The sequence below is a fragment of the Danio rerio genome, chromosome 9 (assembly GCF_049306965.1).
Source record: "Danio rerio strain Tuebingen ecotype United States chromosome 9, GRCz12tu, whole genome shotgun sequence".
In the NCBI taxonomy this organism is placed as follows: domain Eukaryota; kingdom Metazoa; phylum Chordata; class Actinopteri; order Cypriniformes; family Danionidae; genus Danio; species Danio rerio.
This window is the reverse complement of record NC_133184.1, coordinates 55,466,843-55,482,692: the sequence shown is the minus strand read 5'-3', so window position 1 is coordinate 55,482,692 and position 15,850 is coordinate 55,466,843. Positions and strand designations below refer to the sequence as shown.

At 39.8% G+C, this 15,850-nt stretch overlaps 1 long non-coding RNA gene across 1 annotated transcript in view; it reads left to right on the top strand.

Annotated features, from left to right (window-relative positions):
* Positions 1 to 4,023, top strand: part of LOC137496512 (uncharacterized) — a 104,809-nt gene extending 100,786 nt beyond the window's left edge. The window contains exon 4 of the long non-coding RNA XR_011016924.2: positions 3,947 to 4,023. This is a non-coding gene — a long non-coding RNA (uncharacterized lncRNA). The remainder of the gene's footprint in view (positions 1 to 3,946) is intronic.
* Positions 4,024 to 15,850: the final 11,827 nt, after the last annotated feature.

The following is a 15,850-nucleotide window of genomic DNA, read 5'->3' as shown; positions in this document are numbered from 1 at the left end:
AGGAGGAGTCTGTTATGTTGTAATAACTCTCCGGCTGCTGTAATTTCTAGCTAAGAATTATTGGTCATCTGGTTATCTCTGTGATCACGGATCATAAAGGTGTCTGTACAGTCGTACCTGTTTCAGACAAAATCTCTTCAAAGTGATTTATATTCAACTCAAATCAAACGTGGCGCCGCTCGAACTGTTTGCTCGGGTCTCAAAAAAAATTCACGCACTCTGCCGGCCGAAATCATGCTGCGTGCACACAAAATGAACGTCCGCAAACACAGCGATGATGTCATATTCGTCAGCCGCTCTTAAGTGAACTAGCGATGCGTCGTGTATATTTTCCTTCTTTTTTTCTTATCACAGCGGAATGAACTGCCCAGGCGGCAACCTCCCGCTCTCCCTCAGGAAGTCAATACGGAAGTAACTAAAACTGCAATTCATCTGAAATTCCGCTAGTCCTGGCCGCTCCTGGCTCTATAATAGAGCAAATTTTAATTGAGCCCACTGTTAGAATGGCCAACTTTACAGCAGAAAAAAAAGTGTTTACAGCCTGGTACAAAAAAAGATTTTGGTTAATACAGCTAATATTACCCCTCATGACCCAACTGTGAGGGGGTGAATTTTTTTTATAACTCATCCATTTCCTTTATATTAAGTTATATTAAGTTTGCATAATTAAGGGCGTGGCCACTTGAGTGACAGCTAGGTCTCGTTGGTCATCGTCACGTCACCTCAGCTGAATCCTGCAGATTAGCCACTGAACTCGGCATATTTATCGTATTTCTGTGTTGTTTTATGTGGCTTTACACAGTCAGCTGCCTTTTGGACTTGTTTCCTACAATTATTGGATGGCATGGCATGCTGAGTGCACTTAATTGTGCTCACAAACCATTCACGTGGCCTCCGATTCCCATGTGAGTAAAGTTATATACTTATATACCATCTCTATACATGTATTTGTTTTATTTAAGATCATTTATCGTTTACATTTATATTTAGAGCTGTAATGCACTCCAGAATCTGTCAGATTGATTAGCTGTAGGCTCTAGAACCGTCATCTGAAGCGTTGTCATACAGTGTTATGCTGAATTACATCAATAGTCCTGCATTTACTAACACAGACTATATCTGAAGTGTTTAAAAGTAATTCGCGTTTTCCTCCTGTTGAAAAACATCATTAGAACAATGCTTAGTGGCTCTGTGTATAACTACAGTGTTTTTAAAAGACTAAACACTTATTGATATAGTGTACAACCAAGCACATGTGGTCAGAATACAAACGAGTCGCAGGTGATAAAGTATTAAGCGTTTCTCAAGTAAAGTGTGTCTGTTTCCAAAGTAAAGTGTGTCTGAACCAGGTCCAAGCTAAATGCCAGCAGTGTCTGTAGCTCCGCTCACTCTCCGCCTCTTTGCCCTTGTTTGTTTGTTTGCCCGCGCCTTCTTGTGGCTTCATTTGCCCTCTTTAGAAACCTATGGGTGACGTCACGGATACTACGTCCATATATTTTACAGTCTTTGGAACCGCCACTTACTTGACAGATTTATATATTTTAGGTGGCGTGTGTGTAATGTGTTTTACGTTTGGTAAAATATTCTCTAATTGCATCTTTAGTGATTTTCAGCTAATTACACTGTCTTGTCCCAATAGGTGCATTTAGAGGTTTTTGCAATAAAAGCAGATGTGGATTCAGCTGGTTTTGATGCAAAAGAAAATCGACCTTGTTAAAAACCAAAGAACTGTCTAAAGTGACATTTTTGAAAAAAGGTATTTTATTTACCAGCTAATAACCTTATCATGACCAGGGCCAGACGGAATCTGCGAACGTTTTCTGCTATTTCTGTGGAGAATTTTGGTAAAAATCTGCGGATTTCTGCAGAATTATTTTTGGAGTATCCAGCGGAGTATCATAACTAAACCATTAATATATGAAATAAAAAGTAATAAATTACTGAATAAAAACTGAATAAATTCAGATTTACACATTTACTCAAGTAAATAAAAAGAAGTAATGATGGGCTAAAAATCTGCGGAAAATCTGCAGAATTCTGCGCGCGCAGATTCCGTGTGGGCCTAATCATGACATATAAAATGAAACTTCTGAACCTAATCGGAGGAGCCTGATAGAAAATGCTCTTTACAAGAAAAGTGGTCAAATGGATTTAAAGGGTTTTGAATCTGATCTCTCTCTATCTATCTATCTATCTATCTATCTATCTATCTACCTATGTACCTATCTATCTATCTGTCTGTCTGTCTGTCCGTCCGTCCGTCCGTCCGTCCGTCCGTCCGTATATATATATATATATATATATATATATATATATATATATATATATATATATATATATATATATATATATATATATATATTGATATTGTTACGACCTTATTAAAGTCTAGGGATTTTTGCTGAAAAGGTGTAACAAAGAAGACCACAATTTGAAAAATCAACACAAAGTTTAGAAAAAATAATTATAAGAATTTATTTAACACGAATATGGAATTTTTACAGAAACTATATATATATATATATATATATATATATATATATATATATATATATATATATATATATATACAGTGGACGTCAGAATTATTAGCCCCCTTAACTTATTAGACCGCTTGTTTAATTTTTCCCCAATTTCTGTTTAACGGAGAGAAGATAATAATTTTAATAACTTATCTCTAATAATTAATTTATCTTAGCTTTACCATGATGACTGTAAATAATATTAGACTAGATATATTTCAAGACACTTCTATACAGCTTAAAGTGACATTTAAAGGCTTGACTAGGTAAATTAAGTTAGCTAGGCAGGTTACGGGAATTAGGCAAGTTATTGTATAACAGGGGTTTGTTCTGTAGAATATCGAGAAAAAATAAAGCTTAAAAGGGCTAATAATTTTGTCCCTAAAATGATTCATAAAAATTAAAAAAAATAAAAACTGCTTTTATTCTGGCTGAAATAAAACAAATCAGACTTTCTCCAGAAGAAAAACTATTATAAGACATACTGTGAAAATGGCCTTGCTCTGTCAAACATAATTTGGGAAATATTTCAAAAAGAAGAAAAAAATAATTAGGGGCTAATAATTCTGACTTCAACTGTGTGTGTGTGTATATATATATATATATATATATATATATATATATTTTTTTTTTATTATTATTTTTTTTATCACAAAATCGCATATTTCTGTAAATTACTGCCACAAAATCAGTCATTTTTATCGTGAAAAGACTAGCGGGTCTGAAATATCATTAGTGTGAAAAGAAACAAAAGTTGTTGTCGTCATATTGCCCCCTACTGTTAATTTAACTCAAAACCACAGTCAAACATACGATAAAGTCATTTTTTCAGGTCTGAAGCTTCCATTTCCAATATTGACAATATAATATTTAACAAAAATAAATACATGCAAGACGCCATTTCCACTGAAACCATTTCCGTTCCACATATTACAGATGTTTCTGGACACTGACAGAAGTCCACGTAGACTGTGTTTTACTTGACTTCAGCATCTCCACGTATCATTTTCCATCTCTTCTCCCCCCTCTGTTTAATTCTATATACATTGTTCACATTTAATAGGCATCTAATTTGCGTTATCAGCTTACAGGGCAGTAAGTAATAATTTGCATGGCTGCCTTGAGCGAAAAATGCTTCCATAAGCAGCCCATAGAATGGATAATCCTCCATATTGGTTATGCCCCAATGATCAATGCCAGCGGGAAAAGAAGAAAAAGAAATAAAAACTTTAGGTGGAAGATTGAAAGATTTGCGAGCTGAGAAAACACAGCCGACCGGAGAAAACAGCCAAGATCTGATGCAACAGCTAAAGATCATATCGATACAGATTTCACATTACTGCACGCACTCTTTGTTGGTTGGCAACTTTTTATGCATTTGAAGAGTTAAATCGATGTTTCTTTCTCTTTGTGTTTGGCTGTAGATGGATTGTCTTCTCTGAGCTTGTGCATTCTGGGATTTTTCTCTATGAAGGACACATGCAGTGCTGGGCAAATTGAAGTATGTACTGTCATTTTTCATCCATTTATTCTCTTTCCTTTGGCTTAGTCGCTTATTTATCAGGGGTCGCCACAGCGGAATGAACCGCCAACTATTCCAGTATATGTGTTACACAGTGGATGCCCTTCCAGCTGCAGCCTAGTACTGGGAAACCCATACAAGCATCATTAGTATGCTTCTGATGTGAATATTATTGTTAAGACAAATTACAGTAGGGCGACACGGTGGCTCAGTTGTTAGCACTGTCACCTCACTGAAAGAAGGTCGCTGGTTTGAGTCCCAGTTGGTGTTTCTGTGTGGAGTTTGCATGTTCTGCCTGGGTTGGTGTGGGTTTCCTCTGGGTGCTGCACAGGAAGAAACAAATATTGTAGGAAATACTGTGAAACTTCAATTCAATTTGTTTATTGTTTGTTTACGCGTTTTTGCAATGAAATTCTTACTTTGCCGTCCACAGTGAAGTCATACACATAATATACACATCATACACAACATACATATATACAGTTGAAGTCAGAATTATTAGCCCCCCTGAATTATTAGCGCCCCTGTTTATTTTTTTCCATAATTTCTGTTTAATGGAGGGAAGATTGTTTCAGCACATGTCTAAGCATAATAGTTTTAAAAACCTATTTCTAATAACGGATTTATTTTAGCTTAGCTATGATGACAGTAAATAATATTTTACTTGATATTTTTCAAGACACTCCTATACAGCTTTAAGGGACATTTAAAGGCTTAACTAGGTTAATAAGGTGAACTAGGCAGGTTAGGGTAATTAGGCAAAATATTATATAACGGTGATTTGTTCTGTAGAATATCAATAAAAAAAGTAGCTTTAAGGGGCTAATAATTTTGTCCCAAAAATAGTTTAAAAAAAAATCAAAACTGCTTTTATTCTAGCCGAAATAAAACAAATAAGACTTTTTCTAGAAGAAAAAATATTATCAGACATACTGTGAAAATCTCCTTGCTCTGTCAAACATCATTTGGGAATTTTTTAAAAAAGAACAAAAAAATCAAAAGGGGGCTAATAATTCTGACTTCAACTGTATATACACAGAAGTGAGGGAAGTATAACTATGAAATATATATATATATATATATGAAAAGAGAAAATAAACAGACGATAAATAATATGCGGCTCACTTTGCGTGCGGATATGCCCATTTATTTAATTAATTTATTCAAACATGAGAGTGTTTTACATGAAGTGGCAGTTGGTCATATATTTGTAACACAGCCTGTAATAAATAAGAAATAGCCTACTGATAAAGTCAGTTTAGGTGATTACAAGTTCACAATCAGGTGATGTGCTCCACCGGCACGATAATCTTAATATTATTTTGCTGTTTTTTCATTTGCGCACGTTAAAGATTTGTGGTAATAACATCGCCATGATGGTCAAAGAAATCAAAACATAATTTTCACCTCAACGCAATTTAATAGGGCACTAAAGGCTAAAGAACTTAATTCTTATATTAGCTTTTTGCCACCATGTATCTTTACTAAAACAAACAGTATAGTGTAAAAGCATGTTTATTACTAAGAAAACTAAATCAATTTTTTTTTTTAATTGAACACATCACATCACATAAGGTACGCGTACAGAACCGTCTGTTTAGTATTGTGAAAAGGCAAAGCTGAATCGTCGAAATAATGAGTCGAAATAAAACAAATAAGATTTTCTCCAGAAGAAAAAATATTATCGGAAATACTGTGAAAATTTCCTTGCTCTGTTAAACATCATTTGGAAAAAATTTTAAAAAGAAGAAGAAAATCGAAGGGGGCTAATAATTCTGACTACAACTGTATATATATATATATATATATATATATATATATATATATATATATATATATATATATATATATATATATATATATATATACATACATATACATATACATATATATATGTATATATATTAGAGATGCGCGGATGGGCTATTATTTCATCCGCAACCACATCACAAAACTCATCATCCGTCCGCCATCCATCCGCACTAACATTTTTGACCAAAGTTTAAAACCGCACCCGCCCGTCATCTGCTGACTGAGCTCTTTATTTGAATGGCTTATTCCTTTTTATTATTAAATAAATGTTTCTTTATTGATTATTGGAAAAAAGAGAATGACTTTAATGACATGCAGTTAATCCAAACGTGCAAGTCAAATCCAGCATTAATTAACGCTTTGAAGTGACGCTAAACAATACGAGGACGTGTCTTTTCACTCGATTCGATTCCTCGGTCGGTCCTTGAGTCTTTTCCTTGCGTCCTTCCCTCGCATCCTATAGGGGTGGAAAGACGAGGAAAGAAAGCAAGGAAAGGAAACGAGGATACACAAATAAGAAATGAGAAGCACCACTATAAAGCTCTCAGAATATCAGCAGTGAACTCCGTCTCGAATTGGCGCACAGGGACAAAAATAAAAAAAATTGCCTAAATTAAATGCACTGTACTGTACAATTTTTTTATTATTGTAGCCTAGAAATTGCATTTTGACACATCATTTCAACATTCAGACGAGAGCGCCTGGCCTCTAATGCGCCCTGCTGCGCTGAAGGAGCACTCGCTCGCAGCACTTGTTGCTGGAATGCATAGAATTCTCTTGGCAAGGTGCTGTAGACGTGGGAATGACTGCCTTGTTTCTCCCAAAAGGAAGTAGATTTTCCTCTTCTGATCCGTCTATACGGAAGTTTGTAGATGAAGACTTCTGTACTTCATCCAGAATTAGTGTATCCGATTCCTCCTCTCATTCTATGAAGTCAGTTCTAGGCTTTTTCGTTGGTGCGCCAGCTATGTGTACAAAAACAGTACAACCGCCCGCCACCCGCCTGAACTTAATTAAAATATTATTTTTCGTCACGTCATCCACCCGATCCGCAGTTTATCCGCGGATTCCGCGGCTGTAACCGCCATCCGCGCATCTCTAATATATACATATATATATATAATTTTGTTGTGTGTTCAGAGATGCTCTTCTGCAGAGCTCGGTTGTAACGAGTGCTTATTTGAGTTACTGTTGCCTTTCTATCAGCTGAACCAGTCTGGCCATTCTCCTCTGGCATCAACAAGGCATTTGCGCCCACAGAACTGCCGCTCACTGGATATTTTCTCTTTTTCAGACAATTCTCTGTAAACCCTAGAGATGGTTGTATGTGAAAATCCCAGTAGATCAGCAGTTTCTGAAATACTCAGATCAGCCCATCTGGCACCAACAACCATGCCATGTTCAAAGTCACTTAAATCCCCTTTCTTCCACCATTCTGATGCTCACTTTGAACTGCAGCAGATTGTCTTGACCATGTCTACATGCCTAAATGCATTGAGTTGCTGCCATGTGATTGGCTGATTAGAAATTTGATTTAATGAGCAGTTGGACAGGTGTACCTAATAAAGTGGCCGGTGAGTGTATATCTCAGAAAAATAAAAATATTGGTAATGTCATATTTTTCTGATATCGTGCAGCCCTACTTTAAACTGCTAAAAATTACACTTTTTCCAACTTTTCATAATCAAACTTTGTTTATAGGAAAGATCAAAGTCCCAAAATGCAATTAAAAACATAAATTAATAATAATAATAATAATAATAATAATAATAAACATCAATCACAAAATATAGAAAATTGTTAAATTACGGATATTTTTTAAAGTGTGTGTGTGTGTGTGTATGAAAATGTATGCAGGTATTGAAAGCGTGGATGCTGCAGTGGGTCGTGTCGGCCTCGGTCTGCGCTCTACAGCTCTATCTGTGGCTCCGGACGCTCTGATAACACACACACACACACACACACTCCTGGGCTCTGCAGGTCAGTGCGATTACTCCACGCTGTCGACTGAACACGGCGTAGGCTATCTGGAGCGATAACCTGGTGACACCGGCAACACTACAAATCCTCTTAAGACACAGCCGAGGGTCGCTGCTCGCGCGGTTATCACACACACATGCTGCTGTACACACACATACACACACACACTCATGCACTAACAATCACTAGGCCTTCTGGAGGAACAACAAAGACACGGATCCTCAAGTGTTCGGGACAATGAGTTGGAGACAGAAACCACACACACATACATACACACAGTACTCAGAAAACACACAGACATACATGCACACACACGGTGCACAGAAAACACACAGACATACATGCACACATACACACACAGTACTCAGAAAACACACAGACATACATGCACACATACACACACGGTGCACAGAAAACACACAGACATACATGCACACATACACACACGGTCACAGAAAACACACAGACATACATGCACACATACACACACGGTGCACAGAAAACACACAGACATACATGCAGACATACACACACGGTCACAGAAAACACACAGACATACATGCACACATACACACACGGTGCACAGAAAACACACAGACATACATGCACACATACACACACAGTGCACAGAAAACACAGAGACATACATGCACACATACACACACGGTGCACAGAAAACACACAGACATACATGCACACATACACACACGGTGCACAGAAAACACACAGACATACATGCACACAAACACACACGGTGCACAGAAAACACACAGACATACATGCACACATACACACACGGTGCACAGAAAACACACAGACATACATGCACACATACACACACGGTGCACAGAAAACACACAGACATACATGCACACAAACACACACGGTGCACAGAAAACACACAGACATACATGCACACATACACACACGGTGCACAGAAAACACACAGACATACATGCACACATACACACACGGTGCACAGAAAACACACAGACGTACATGCACACAAACACACACGGTGCACAGAAAACACACAGACATACATGCACACATACACACACGGTGCACAGAAAACACACAGACGTACATGCACACATACACACACGGTCACAGAAAACACACAGACATACATGCACACATACACACACAGTGCACAGAAAACACACATGCACACATACACACACGGTGCACAGAAAACACACAGACGTACATGCACACAAACACACACGGTGCACAGAAAACACACAGACATACATGCACACATACACACACAGTGCACAGAAAACACACAGACATACATGCACACATACACACACGGTGCACAGAAAACACACAGACATACATGCACACATACACACACAGTGCACAGAAAACACAGAGACATACATGCACACATACACACACGGTGCACAGAAAACACACAGACATACATGCACACATACACACACGGTGCACAGAAAACACACAGACATACATGCACACAAACACACACGGTGCACAGAAAACACACAGACATACATGCACACATACACACACGGTGCACAGAAAACACACAGACATACATGCACACATACACACACGGTGCACAGAAAACACACAGACGTACATGCACACAAACACACACGGTGCACAGAAAACACACAGACATACATGCACACATACACACACGGTGCACAGAAAACACACAGACGTACATGCAGACATACACACACGGTGCACAGAAAACACACAGACATACATGCACACATACACACACGGTGCACAGAAAACACACAGACATACATGCACACATACACACACGGTGCACAGAAAACACACAGACGTACATGCAGACATACACACACGGTCACAGAAAACACACAGACATACATGCACACATACACACACGGTGCACAGAAAACACACAGACATACATGCACACATACACACACAGTGCACAGAAAACACACATGCACACATACACACACGGTGCACAGAAAACACACAGACATACATGCACACATACACACACAGTGCACAGAAAACACACAGACATACATGCACACATACACACACAGTGCACAGAAAACACAGAGACATACATGCACACATACACACACGGTGCACAGAAAACACAGAGACATACATGCACACATACACACACGGTGCACAGAAAACACACAGACATACATGCACACATACACACAAGGTGCACAGAAAACACAGAGACATACATGCACACATACACACACGGTGCACAGAAAACACACAGACATACATGCACACATACACACACGGTGCACAGAAAACACACAGACATACATGCACACAAACACACACGGTGCACAGAAAACACACAGACATACATGCACACATACACACACGGTGCACAGAAAACACACAGACATACATGCACACATACACACACGGTGCACAGAAAACACACAGACGTACATGCACACAAACACACACGGTGCACAGAAAACACACAGACATACATGCACACATACACACACGGTGCACAGAAAACACACAGACGTACATGCAGACATACACACACGGTGCACAGAAAACACACAGACATACATGCACACATACACACACGGTGCACAGAAAACACACAGACATACATGCACACATACACACACGGTGCACAGAAAACACACAGACGTACATGCAGACATACACACACGGTCACAGAAAACACACAGACATACATGCACACATACACACACGGTCACAGAAAACACACAGACAAACATGCACACATACACACACGGTGCACAGAAAACACACAGACATACATGCAGACATACACACACGGTCACAGAAAACACACAGACATACATGCACACATACACACACGGTGCACAGAAAACACACAGACATACATGCACACATACACACACGGTGCACAGAAAACACACAGACATACATGCACACATACACACACAGTGCACAGAAAACACAGAGACATACATGCACACAAACACACACGGTGCACAGAAAACACACAGACATACATGCACACATACACACACGGTGCACAGAAAACACACAGACGTACATGCACACAAACACACACGGTGCACAGAAAACACACAGACATACATGCACACATACACACACGGTGCACAGAAAACACACAGACATACATGCACACATACACACACGGTGCACAGAAAACACACAGACGTACATGCACACAAACACACACGGTGCACAGAAAACACACAGACATACATGCACACATACACACACGGTGCACAGAAAACACACAGACGTACATGCAGACATACACACACGGTGCACAGAAAACACACAGACATACATGCACACATACACACACGGTGCACAGAAAACACACATGCACACATACACACACGGTGCACAGAAAACACACAGACATACATGCACACATACACACACAGTGCACAGAAAACACACAGACATACATGCACACATACACACACAGTGCACAGAAAACACACAGACATACATGCACACATACACACACGGTGCACAGAAAACACACAGACATACATGCACACATACACACACAGTGCACAGAAAACACAGAGACATACATGCACACATACACACACGGTGCACAGAAAACACACAGACGTACATGCACACAAACACACACGGTGCACAGAAAACACACAGACATACATGCACACATACACACACGGTGCACAGAAAACACACAGACATACATGCACACATACACACACGGTGCACAGAAAACACACAGACGTACATGCACACAAACACACACGGTGCACAGAAAACACACAGACATACATGCACACATACACACACGGTGCACAGAAAACACACAGACGTACATGCAGACATACACACACGGTGCACAGAAAACACACAGACATACATGCACACATACACACACGGTGCACAGAAAACACACAGACGTACATGCAGACATACACACACGGTCACAGAAAACACACAGACATACATGCACACATACACACACGGTGCACAGAAAACACACAGACATACATGCACACATACACACACGGTGCACAGAAAACACACAGACATACATGCACACATACACACACAGTGCACAGAAAACACACAGACATACATGCACACATACACACACAGTGCACAGAAAACACACAGACATACATGCACACATACACACACAGTGCACAGAAAACACACATGCACACATACACACACGGTGCACAGAAAACACACAGACATACATGCACACATACACACACAGTGCACAGAAAACACACAGACATACATGCACACATACACACACAGTGCACAGAAAACACACAGACATACATGCACACATACACACACAGTGCACAGAAAACACACAGACATACATGCACACATACACACACAGTGCACAGAAAACACACATGCACACATACACACACGGTGCACAGAAAACACACAGACATACATGCACACATACACACACAGTGCACAGAAAACACACAGACATACATGCACACATACACACACAGTGCACAGAAAACACACAGACATACATGCACACATACACACACAGTGCACAGAAAACACACAGACATACATGCACACATACACACACGGTGCACAGAAAACACACAGACATACATGCACACAAACACACACAGTGCACAGAAAACACACAGACATACATGCACACATACACACACGGTGCACAGAAAACACACAGACATACATGCACACATACACACACGGTGCACAGAAAACACACAGACGTACATGCACACAAACACACACGGTGCACAGAAAACACACAGACATACATGCACACATACACACACGGTGCACAGAAAACACACAGACATACATGCACACATACACACACGGTGCACAGAAAACACACAGACATACATGCACACACACACAGCTCACAAAAAACACAAACTCACCCACATCGTGCACAGAAAACACACACAGCTCACATACACATGCACACACACACACACAAACACACACACACACAGGTGCAGGCACAGAACACACAAACACACACACATAGCTCAGAGTAAACACACACACATAGTTTACAGAAAACATGCACAGCTCGCAGTAAACACACACACACACACATGTACAAAAAAACATACACTGCCCACAGAAAACACACACCAAGAGCACAGAAAACATACACTGACTCACCCAGCTTACAGGAAACACACTGACTCACAGCTCACAGAAAACACACTCACACACACAGTTGAAGTCAGAATTATTAGCCCCCTTTGATTTTTTTCCTTTTTTTTATATTTCCCAAATGATGTTTAACAGAGCAAGGAAATTTTCACAGTATGTCTGATAATATTTTTTCTTCTGGAGAAATTCTGATTTGTTTTATTTCGGCTGGAATAAAAGCAGTTTTTAATTTTTTAAACACCATTTTAAGGGCAAAATTATTACCTCAATTGTATTCGAATAAACAAAATGAGCAATTTGTACATTCATTGTAAATATTATAATCTTGCTTTATTAATTCATAAATAAATAATTCTATAATTATTAAATTTAAAAAATCACTGCATTTTATAACAATATTCATTCATTCATTTTGTTTTCGGCTTGGTTCCTTTATTCATCAGGAGTCGCCACAGCGGAATGAACCGGCAACTTATTCAGCATATGTTTTACACAGCGGAGGCTCTTGCAGCCGCAACCCAACACTGGGAAACACCCATACACTCTCACATTTACTCCATTTAGTTTACACAATTCAGAGCATGCTTTTAGACTGTGGGGAAAACTGGAGCACCCAGAGAAAACCCACGCCAACATGAGGAGAACATGCAAAATCCAAACAGCGACCTGCGACCTTCCTGCTGTGACTGATAACCGCACACACTGAATTAACTTTGACTGAGGCACCGAATGCGCCGTGACACGGCACACTAGACACTCTCAGTGACGCGGCAGAAACATGAAGTGTCCCGAATCATCACGCCACACATTCCAGAACTCCAAACACAGGCCTCCACCAGGGCAAACATAACGGCGCCGCAGCCGCCGAGCTGAAGCTCCGCCGCATGCACCCTGACAGAAACCCACGCCCAGAACTCCGAAACTCGCAAAAGGTACAAGCAATAATTCAGATCAGAGCGATAATGTGGTGAATTATCAAATTATTGTGTTGAGCCCAATGAGCCTATCATCAGAAAATAGAGCAAGGGTGTTCCTTTAGCGATATCTCTTTGACTCACACGCTGAAAATGGCGGACGTGAAACAAGAAACTGAGGATATGATCGTGACGCGAGGCTGTCAATCAATATTGGTGGGCGGGGGGACCGCTCTCCTACGTAAAGTTGCGGTCGGTCTGAAAACTGCTCCAATTGGTCCACCGATTTTATGTTGTTAAATTGAAAAATAAGGACTGTGTGTGTTTATATCACCTCAATATGACAGTCTATACACCAGAGGTCACCAACCCTGTTCATGGAGAGCTACCTTCCTGCAGAATAGGGTATATGCCGAGCTAGTGCTGTTCCCATGCTGATACACTTCCGGTGACCTGTTATTGTGAACTTTTTTCCATTTTATACGGTTCCTTATACAGCATCGATGCTGCAATGTCATTAAAATACATTCAGTTCAATAAACTTTAGCATTTATTTGGTTGCTCAAGCGTAAAACGAGACAAAAAGCTGTTTACTCGCACGGGCCCGTCAGAATCGGCAGGCTAACGCAGAAGCTCCATTGAATATACTGGGGTAAAATAAATGCTCGTATTATAAAGATATGGCGGGGAAAATGTAATTTAATGCAGTGCTTCTTGTACAATCTGAGACCCACTTTATATCGGATATCACTCAGCTAGTGGAGATCGCTGATTTTTAAAGAAAACAGACCTTAAACGCACCGGATTTTACATTGGCATTCAATTCGCCGGAAGCGCTTAACCCAGGTTACTGGCAAATTAAAAGTCCTATTAGCATGCTGCGGCATATACCCCATTCAGTCCCAACCCTGATCAAACACACCTGAACCCATTAATAGTACCTAAAGCAGCACTTGATAATTACAAACAGGTGTGATTGGTCAGGGTTGCAACTGAAATCTGCAGGAAGGTAGTTCTCCAGGAACAGGGTTGGTGACCCCTGCTATACACTATATATACACAAATGTCTGTCCAAACAGCTTGAAAAGCAGAGTTTTCACCATAGGTGCCCTTTAAATTGATTATTAAACAGTATACACTACAGATGCCTGCTTTTCCACTATCATGCCAAATGGTTCTTAGAACACTTCGGTACGGTTACGGTTGTTTCTTCACTAAGCCTGGAACGGCGCGTCGCGATAACAAACTCGTTATCTCGGCCTGGAATTCTCCGCACGGAGACAACCGTGCTGAACTGTGCCGACAGATTCTGTGTGTTGACGTCACGACCCTGTTGCCAAGCTACCACAGAAAAAAATGAAACAGGGTGGCTAATAATTCAGGGGGGCTAATAATTCTGACTTCAGCTGTAATGATTTGGTGTATTTGCAATCAATCCTTTATTGTCATATATTGGCAGCATCATTTGGATTAAATTAAATGGAAATTGTATCAATACAATAAAAACTGTAAGCATTTATGCTAGAGGTGTGAACCTACACTGGTCTCACGGTTCGGTTACGATTATCATGCCATCGATTCGGTTCAATTCGATATCTCGGTGCATCACGGTGCATTGACGATGCTTTTCATACACAGTTTTATATTTTCTTCTTAACAGCAGTTCTTGTATTAAAATATATGAATATATTTATAAACTATTTGTTATATAATTTTGTCATTTAATACAAACAGTCAGATATATAAACTGTACCTTTAAACAACACGAGCATTTAGCAAATAATATAAACAAATATAAATATCCAGCTCGCTTTCTGATTCTTGTCTAGTTCTCTTACACCTCTTTGATTGGTCACACCCTCAACAAAACGGTTGCGATTGGCTCTTGCGCGCTGCACTCTTCAGATAAGTGACACTGATTGGCAACAGCTGTGATCACAGCGAAGTCA